This window comes from Teleopsis dalmanni, chromosome X (assembly GCF_002237135.1).
Source record: "Teleopsis dalmanni isolate 2A chromosome X, ASM223713v2, whole genome shotgun sequence".
In the NCBI taxonomy this organism is placed as follows: Eukaryota; Metazoa; Arthropoda; class Insecta; order Diptera; family Diopsidae; genus Teleopsis; species Teleopsis dalmanni.
Genome location: NC_051848.1, coordinates 26720650 through 26730412, shown reverse-complemented (window position 1 = coordinate 26730412; position 9763 = coordinate 26720650). Strand labels below are relative to the sequence as shown.

Sequence of the window (9763 nt, the reverse complement as noted above, 5' to 3'; positions counted from 1 at the left end):
AAATGCAAGTGATAAATACATTAACATAAAGTGTGATGACTTTTTCTCATAATCGTATATTAGAACTACAGTTGAAAAATTCTTATTCTCATTCTTATAAAATATTGAAAAAATATTTTATAACATTAATTTTTTTCAATAATGTTTTGTTGTCTCATCTATCACTATTAATATGAAATAATTCTGAGAATCCAAATTTTTATTTTTCTTTTAAAATTATTTTTCCAATAGCTTATTAGACTTTCTAAATTATGAATCAATTTGAATATAAGCTCTTCTAATCAACATGTCCTACTATGCTAGCAAAATGTCAGACACTCATTTGTTGTAGAAAGACTACTTAGAATATATGTTCATTCATGTCTTCCAAACTACTGACTCAACCCAGCGTAATCTATTAAAGACGATATTTTTTATTATGGAACATTACAATTATTTACTGTTGGTGGGACGTTGTTGGGATCGAGAAATCTTAAACATTGCAAGAAATGCATATACAATTATTCTCTTCCAAATACTGGATGGTTTTCATCAAAAAGGCATGGAAGACTGTATTATCAAGTGAAAGTATTTTTATTAATGGAATTATGAATTATATTAATGAAAGTGTAATGACTTTTTCTTTTCAGTTTTGAAATTTACTTTTGTGTTACTTGAGTTCTACTAAAAGTAGTTTGTAGAACAGACCTATTGTCGAAGTCCTATGGCTAATTCCATTACAAAAACTACACAAATCTTTATGTGACCTTATATTTATATTCTTGCTGAAAACTATTCTCGCCATCGAATTAACACATCGAAAGCACATATAAAATAGTCCAGTTAAAATTTGAATGATTAAGCATAATCCTAAAAGGGATCCAAAATTTCATCAAGAAGAGATATTAATTGGGGTTGGTAAATCAATTAAAGAATTATTTATAATTTTGAAAAGTGGGTGTTTAATTCGTATTGGTTTATTCATTTATTTTATAAATATAATTTCAATCTCTCAGAAACACTTCTTATAACGATTTAGATCAACTAAATAACTTTATGTTAAAAATATGTTTATTAAATAAATAAAGAATATATACTTTATAAGAGACTGACGTTTACAAAATTAACTATACATAAACCATACACACCATCTATATATATCATTACAAAACCGTTCCCAAATATGTGTAGGTGTAAAGAGAACTTTTGGTTATTCATTTTTAATTATTGGGTCTTTTACCTTACCGACTTTTGTGCTTAAAATAGATGGCTTCAATAACGAGGCGTATTCTTGAAAAGTCTAGTGGATGTACTTTGCAAAATCTATTTAATCGTTATTTAAATCAATTTATGCACAATTGCTTAATGAATAAGTTATCAATAGAACTATTCAAGTTCTATCGAGGTTATCTCAAAATGTAGACTGTGTTAAATATTACAATTTGCTAGATTAAAGATTTTAGCTAACTAATAATTATGGATTAAAATTATATGTATTTTGGAAGGAATACTTTTTTAAATTGTTCGAGAAAGATTATTGTATTTTGTTGTAAATAGCTATAATAGTATTCAATTCTTTGTGGATTGTTAGTAATATGTATATCGTAGTTTATAATAATTTTGCAGGAAATATATGAAAAACATTAGTTCTGTATTGAAATCAATGGATTGGAATTAGTATCGAGTAATCTACATAATATTCATTACAAATAATAATTTATTTGAAACTAGAATAAATCTTAAAATTTAATATGAATTTTTCTGATTCAACAAGTCATCAGCTAAATATTTTTATTTTTTTAATTTCCATGTTTACCCTATTTTATTTTGAGATTACGGACAACTGTGTATGTACATAGTAGCGTTACACCGACGTGTGTGACAAATTATATACAGCGGTAGCCCAGTAATTGAAGGTTTATAAAGAGGGAGGGTAAAAGTACAGTGTCACTTGTGTGGTTAATTTAAGTGCTGTTGCACGTAACATAGGTTGAGAACTCGATTTTAAAAAGGATATTAACATGTTATTTTCTTTTTTAATAATTGCACTATTTCTGTATCTTAACCGTGGGAATTTTTATATATGTAGAATCGAGATAATTAGAAAATATTTCATTATTAATTCTACAACTGTCACCTGCTCCAACTGCACAGAACGCATGTAATGAAAAATTAATGTTAGTATAGAATAAAAAAAAAGAATAATTGTAAGCATTCTTAATAAAATTTTAATAGTTTATATTGTATATTTATATACTTTATATTTCTGTTATCAGATTCATAAAGTCGCAATTGCCCACGATAGACAAAAATATTTTTAAAATTTTTGTTATTATTTATATTTTTTACATGATCGCTTTCTAATTTCATAAACCTTTATCAAGGTTTTTAAAACACCCACTGATTTTTTATAACATGACCCAAGAATTTTAGCCGTCGTACACAAACCTTTCGTTTTATAAACAAAGTTAGAAATCTGATATGGAGAATAAGTACAAAGATTAATAAACTTCAAAAGCAATTCATGGACTTCATTCCTTTTAAATATCTAGGGTTCTTAATAATAACGACGTTGAATATATTAAGTAATGTTTTATGGTAAAAAAAAATTTGGGTCATGATCCTATCGATTGACAGCTTTCGTCTTTTTCTGGGGTCTATCATCTTTCTTCTTTAGCATTTTCATTATATCTTAGTCTTTAAAATTTGATGTAGAGGTTTTTAAAGAGTGTTGGTAATGTTTAAGTGATTATATTATTTGCCAAATGTTAGCAAACGCGTTAAAAGTTTTCTGATTTTTTTATCTTCATAAAATATTTTTTATAAATGGTTGAATGAAAAACCAACAGTATATAAAACCATTTGATGGATTCCAAACCATACATATATAGTATGGTTGTTATCAATAGTAATGACAGTTTTAGACGTCCAGAACGGTTGGCACATATTTTTACGAATACACAACTTAACATAACTCAATTTTTCAAGAATTAAAAATAATTGTATTAAATTATATATGAAATAGGGTTTAGTCTATATATTAGGTCAGATTATATTGAAGTAGCGGCTTTGTGTCCAAACCCACTTAAGTTCAAATAATGGCTTGTTGTAATACGACCGGATTAGCACCTATACATGCGCTGTCTAGATGTCAGTGTACGAGCAACGCGGAAAGGTATGACGCCCTCATCAGGTAAAAATGAAATCAAATTGACAGTTCTATAAACCTGGCTAAGTCGCTAATTTTACAGAATGACAACTTTGTTAGGTTGGTAAGAAAAGCGACCTTAAAGATATTAGATTTTCTGCTAACTAAAGATGACACAAAGGAGGAGCACACTTTGCTTACATCTGCAGAGCCACAATCTCGACAAAAGTCATTATAAAATAGATCCAGTTTTCTTATTACGCATTGATCCGTCAGCATCGGTACCGTTGTGCTGAGCAGGTCACGCCTTAGTTGAAGCAGACCAGATCACTTAGGAGATTTGACAAGAGGGTTAATCTGCCCAGTTTACGTATTAAGTACGTAAAAATATTTACATACTTTTTAATGCTAGGATATATAAAATTTATAGAAGAAAATCTTTTGAACCATTTTTCAGCGTAGAGCTATAATAAATAAATAGGTGAATAGTTGATAATTTGTTTCTAATTTTTTATTCATATTCTTAAAACAATTTTAAAAACAATAATACGTAATATATAAACTTCATTGAAAATATAGAACTACGGATATTGTTGAAAATACAAATTTATTTATTATTATTATTATTATTATTATTATGATAAATATTCTAGACATAATAAGTGCTGAAAATAGGTTCAAAATAGGTTCAAAATAGGAAAATAAATGAAAATGCTTATGTCACCTAAAAAATTGTTATAATAAACGAAGATACTGTTTTATAAGTTAATAATATGATCAGTAGTAACTTATAGGAGTAAAGCTTGAAGTTTATTAGATAATGAAGTGACTAATCTAGTAGTATTTGAAAGAAAGATAACGCGGAAAAATTTCGATCGATAGAATAAAATGGAAATAACCGATACAATTGATCGTTTCAGAAGTAACCATGACATTCATTAACTAATAAAAGGTGATATAATTATGTGGCATATATAAGGCTTTATTTACGTCTAAAGAAAGGACACCATCACAAATATTGGAAAGTGAATTTATTGTGGAAACGAAAAGAAAAAAGTGGTGTGATAGTGTTCGGCAAAATCTAAGAGAGATAGATGAATATTAGCAACTCGAAGTCAATGGCAAAGAAGAGAAGAATGAGAGGATGTTATTTGAAACAAGCATAGGTTTTAAATGATCCGTATAGCTATGATGATCATCATGATACTGATGATTATTACAAATTTATAAGCAGTTAAGTATATGTATTTCTGTTTTTAAATCTAAATTTTATATTGTTATTTCTAAGGATAATATAGATATATTATGAATATCAGCAACTGGAAGTCAAAGGTAAAAAAGAGAGAAGAATGAAAGGATGTTATTTGAAACAAGCATAGTCATTAAGTGATCCGTATAGCTATGATGAACTGTACATATATTATAGTATATGTACATTTACTATAATATTTATATACTCGAAATACACTTACTCTGGAAAGGGAATATATATGTCAACCAATACTCGAAACTAAAGACGTATATAAATGATTTAAAAGAGGAAATTTATTTCAATTTGATTCAAAACAAAATTGCTAACATTAAAGTCCTCATTCATCATTTTGCCATAAATGCATCAGAAGAAGCGATGCGCACTAAACTCGAACAATCAACATCAACACTTTCCAAATGCTTAAGTGCATTCAATCCGGCACCTTTGCTTGTTTAGTGCATCCAGCTATATGTCGTATGTCAAAACAGCTCCGCATGCGCACAACTTCCTTGCCGTGATTGCGCTGCATTATTCGCGATTTTTTGTTTTCGCACTTAGGCTTCTGTTGCCACCGCTGATAAAAATGCGAACTGTGGATCGAGGACTGCTGATCGCACTATTGTTGGTAGTCACTGTTTCAGGTTGCTCCTGCTGATAATGATGGCATTGATGGCTTTTGTTACTGCGGTCCGTATGAAGCGCTTAACATGCGGCATGATGCATACTCCATGCAGCAGGCAGCAGGCAGCATGCGTCATGTACCTTGTGATGCATAAACACAATCGTGGTTTACGCGACCAATGATTTATGAGTTGTGAATTCCTTTTATGGATACAATTGCATACAAAAATTAATAAAATGAGAATAAAAAATATATTTATTTTTATTTAGATTGAAATGCATTTTTTTTGTATTCATTTAAACGAATTTAAAATAAAACTCTCTGCACACGAAAATGTGCAATGAAAAGGGACTTAGGAGAGTCTAATTTAAAAATAGGAGTTAATTGATAAAACCATTTAGTAAGGAAATTTGATCACTTAATAAATTTAAATTTTAAGTTAAAGATATCATTGTTGAAACATTAATTAATATACCAAAATTAGGTCAAATAAAAAAAATTTTTTAGAGCATAAAACTTTAAAGCTTAAGTTTTGCTTATCAGACCTTCATTACACTAATAGCGTTATTGATTGGTAAATCTACATTCAGAAAGCAAATCTAGACTTACTTTTGGTCTGTGAAATTTTGTTGCCCAATCGATCATTTTTAGAGTACTTTCAATTAACGAATCAAATCACATTTTAATTGTTAAGTCATATAAAAAAGCTGTCAATTTAAGGGTTGGCTTGGTACTCAAGTACGGCTTTGGGTCAGTTGGTTAAGGTGTGCTGACTCTGAGCTTCAAATTTGGCAGGGCACGAGTTCGATTTCAGGTATTTGCAGTTTAAAAATATTATTTACGAATAATTAAATACAAGAAATATTTTTAAGACCACTGTTGATGGATATTTGGTAATACTCGAAATAGCTGTATGATCAGCCAAAAATTCAATTAAAATAATAATAATAATAATAATATGAAAAGAACCTCCTAATATATTTACATAATTATTTAGAGTAATACTAATATAATATTGTTAGATGTGACATATGTATTAGACCCTCTATGTTTTGAAATGACTTTCATTATCCAAACTTCAAATAAAAATAAAATTTTTTTTAACATAGTTGCGTTAAATTATCTGTTATATTTAAATGATATCTTTATAAATATTCAAATTTTTCTTCCTGTTTTTTTTCTTTGTTTTTAGCAAAATGCTTTTTTTATAAAGGCATTAAGCTATATTAAATTCAAACTTTAAATTCAAACACCTACAAAATTGTGAAGAAGTTCCAATAGATGGTTAATATTTTGTTGAAAAGGTTTGTATCAGTGCAAAATAAAATCTTTTTTCGATTTACAGTGGTGTAAGGCAAACTCAAAGAGACTACTTCTATTAAGCATACCCTGCTATAAATGTCCTCCTCTTCGCGACCACAAACTTCATATAAACTTAAAAACATCAAGAAAATGCTGTGCTAGAAGAGACATAGACATAATTAATAAAAAGTTTAGAATCATTGGATTCTATAAAGTTTATGAACTTCAAAATGCACACCTCTGTTTAATAGTTTTAGCAATAACAACAATAGATATGATATATATATATCTTTAGAGCCATGTTTTGAAATGATTTTCATTATCTAAACTTCAAAAAAAAAAAAAACCAATTTTTTTTCCAACATAGTATGCTGTGTAATTTGTCATATTAAAATGAAATGTTTTTAACTATTCAAATTTTTCTTTTCATTATAAATTTATTTTTACAATGATTCATTTCACATTCTAAATTAAAAAGCAATCTGTATATTTCAGTTCTTCTAATCACCATGCCTAAGCGTATCACCAAAGTTCCGGATAGTGATTCAGAAGATGATCAGTTCTTAGAAGATATGATAATCCATGTCTTACACATCGCAAACTCATCCGATCGTAGTATAAGGAAGACAGTTACGTTCATCTTGGAGCATCGCGAGTATTCACTTCTGATAGCCAGAAGCTGGGCGAAACAAGTTTTAGAAACTAAAAGAATTGCTCAAAAAATTGTTCTCTTCCGAATATTGGATGGTGTGTATCAGAAATGCGCTGAGGAGCCAAGTACTAGCATTATGTGGTCCTTTGACATAATTGTATATTATGTTTTGGATAAGCTATTAACTGATTGTAAGAATGTAACATTGCTTAAGCACATTGAAAATATGTTAATTGTATGGGCGACAAAAAGTATTTATAACCCCACAAAACTGGAGAATTATAAGAAACGCATTGGAGATTTAGTAAAGTCACTAGAAGCATCACTTTCAGAGGACTGTGATGTTTAAAGCTCTTTCCTCTTACTTGAAAAATTATTACTATGACAGTAAATATTTCTTCTTAAATAAGATATATAAAGAATAATTTATTTTTAATACATTTGTCAGGTCCTGTTCCCAAAAACTGCACAGCTGAAGCAACGTATTTTCGGAAAATTATCATAAACCAGCACAGAACAGAGAACTACTTTATACATGTAATATTTGACCGAACGGACTTAGTGGGATGCTTATTCAATTATCCAGATGCTTACAGTTCATTTCTCTGACTTATAGAACTATTACTATAATGGTAAATATTTTTTCTTAAATATGCTATATAAATAATAATTTCATTTTAATACCGCTGTCAGGTTCTATTACCAAACACTGCATAGCTGAAGCAACGTACTTTCAGAAAAATTATCTTAAACCAGCCCAGAACAGAGAACTACTTTATACATGTAACTTTTGACCGAACGGACTTAGTGGGATACCTATTCAATTAACCTGATGCTTACAGTTCATTTCTCTGACTTATAGAACTATTAATATGACGGTAAATATTTTTTTTTTAATAAGATGTATAAAGAATAATTTCATTTTAATACCGTTGTCAGGTTATATTACCAAACACTGCACAGCTGAAGCAACGTACTTTCAGAAAAATTATCTTAAACCAGCCCAGAACAGAGAACTACTTTATACATGTAATATTTGACCGAACGGACTTAGTGGGATGCTTATTCAATTAACCAGTTGCTTACAGTTCATTTCTCTGACTTATAGAACTATTAATATGACGGTAAATATTTTTTTTTAATAAGATGTATAAAGAATAATTTCATTTTAATACCGTTGTCAGGTTATATTACCAAACACTGCACAGCTGAAGCAACGTACTTCCGGAAAAATTATCTTAAACCAGCCCAGAACAGAGAACTACTTTATACATGTAATATTTGACCGAACGGACTTAGTGGGATGCTTATTCAATTAACCAGTTGCTTACAGTTCATTTCTCTGACTTATAGAACTATTAATATGACGGTAAATATTTTTTTTTTACTAAGATGTATAAAGAATAATTTCATTTTAATACTGCTACTAGGTCCTTTTACCAAACGCTGCACAGCTGAAACAGAGCCCAGGACAGAGAACTGCTTTATACATGTAATATTTGACCGAACGGACTTTGTGGGATGCCTATTCAATTAACCTGATGCTTACAGTTCATTTCTCTGACTTATAGAACTATTATTATGACGGTAAATATTTATCTTAAATAAGATATATAAAGAATAATTTATTTTTAATACATTTGTCAGGTTCTATTCCCAAAACCTGCACAGCTGAAATGACATACTTTTGGAAAATTATCATAAACCAGCACAGAACAGAGAACTGCTTTATAAATGTAATATTTGACCGAACGGACTTAGTGGGATGCCTATTCAATTAACCTGATGCTTACAGTTCATTTCTCTGACTTATAGAACTATTACTATAATGGTAAATATTTCTTCTTAAATAAGATATATAAAGAATAATTTCATTTTAATACCGCTATCAGGTCCTGTTCCCAAACACTGCACAGCTGAAGCAACGTACTTTCGGAAAATTATCTTAAACCAACACAGAACAGAGAACTGCTTTATACATGTAATATTTGACCGAACGGACTTAGTGGGATGCTTATTCATTTAACCAGATGCTTACAGTGCATTTCTCTGACTTATAGAACTATTACTATAATGGTAAATATTTTTTCTTAAATAAGATATATAAAGAATAATTTATTTTTAATACATTTGTCAGGTTCTATTCCCAAAACCTGTACAGCTGAAACGACATACTTTTGGAAAATTATCATAAACCAGCACAGAACAGAGAACTACTTTATACGTGTAATATTTGACCAATCGGACTTAGTGGGATGCCTATTCAATTAACCTGATGCTTACAGTTCATTTCTCTGACTTATTGAACTATTAATATGACGGTAAATATTTTTTTTTTAATAAGATGTATAAAGAATAATTTCATTTTAATACTGCTACTAGGTCCTTTTACCAAACGCTGCACAGCTGAAACAGAGCCCAGGACAGAGAACTGCTTTATACATGTAATATTTGACCGAACGGACTTAGTGGGATGCCTATTCAATTAACCAAATATTTCTACAATTAAGATTTTAAGGAAACTTTTATATTTGTTATATATTATTCTGAAACTATTGATATCAATATTTACAACAACAATAAAAGTTTGTAATAGTTCATACTGAAGAATTCTCTCTTTGATTCATCGATTACTTCAGTGTCGATCGACTTATTATGTAAAATGTGGGAAAAGTACTATGCTCGTGTTTTGTCAATGAAAAAATAACCATTTTTGCTGATTAATTTATACGATTATTAAAAAAATTTTTCAATGGTTATATATAATCGCATTAAAAAAATTTATAAAAGAAAAGTTCAAGAAATATT

The 9763-nt window shown here is 29.1% G+C and overlaps 1 long non-coding RNA gene across 4 annotated transcripts; it reads left to right on the top strand.

Annotated features, from left to right (window-relative positions):
* Nucleotides 1–6217: 6217 nt before the first annotated feature.
* Nucleotides 6218–9526, top strand: LOC119687937. Of its 4 annotated transcripts, XR_005253287.1 has the most exons (11): nt 6218–6305; nt 6799–7342; nt 7404–7587; nt 7649–7833; nt 7895–8079; nt 8140–8324; nt 8386–8542; nt 8603–8786; nt 8848–9031; nt 9093–9276; nt 9338–9526. It is a non-coding gene; the product is annotated as an uncharacterized LOC119687937 (long non-coding RNA). The 4 variants fall into 4 exon arrangements; XR_005253286.1 differs by lacking the exon at nt 6218–6305 and having other exon boundaries at nt 6761–7342; nt 9338–9525; XR_005253288.1 differs by lacking the exons at nt 6218–6305; nt 7895–8079 and having other exon boundaries at nt 6761–7342; nt 9338–9525.
* The last annotated feature ends 237 nt before the right edge of the window (nt 9527–9763 follow it).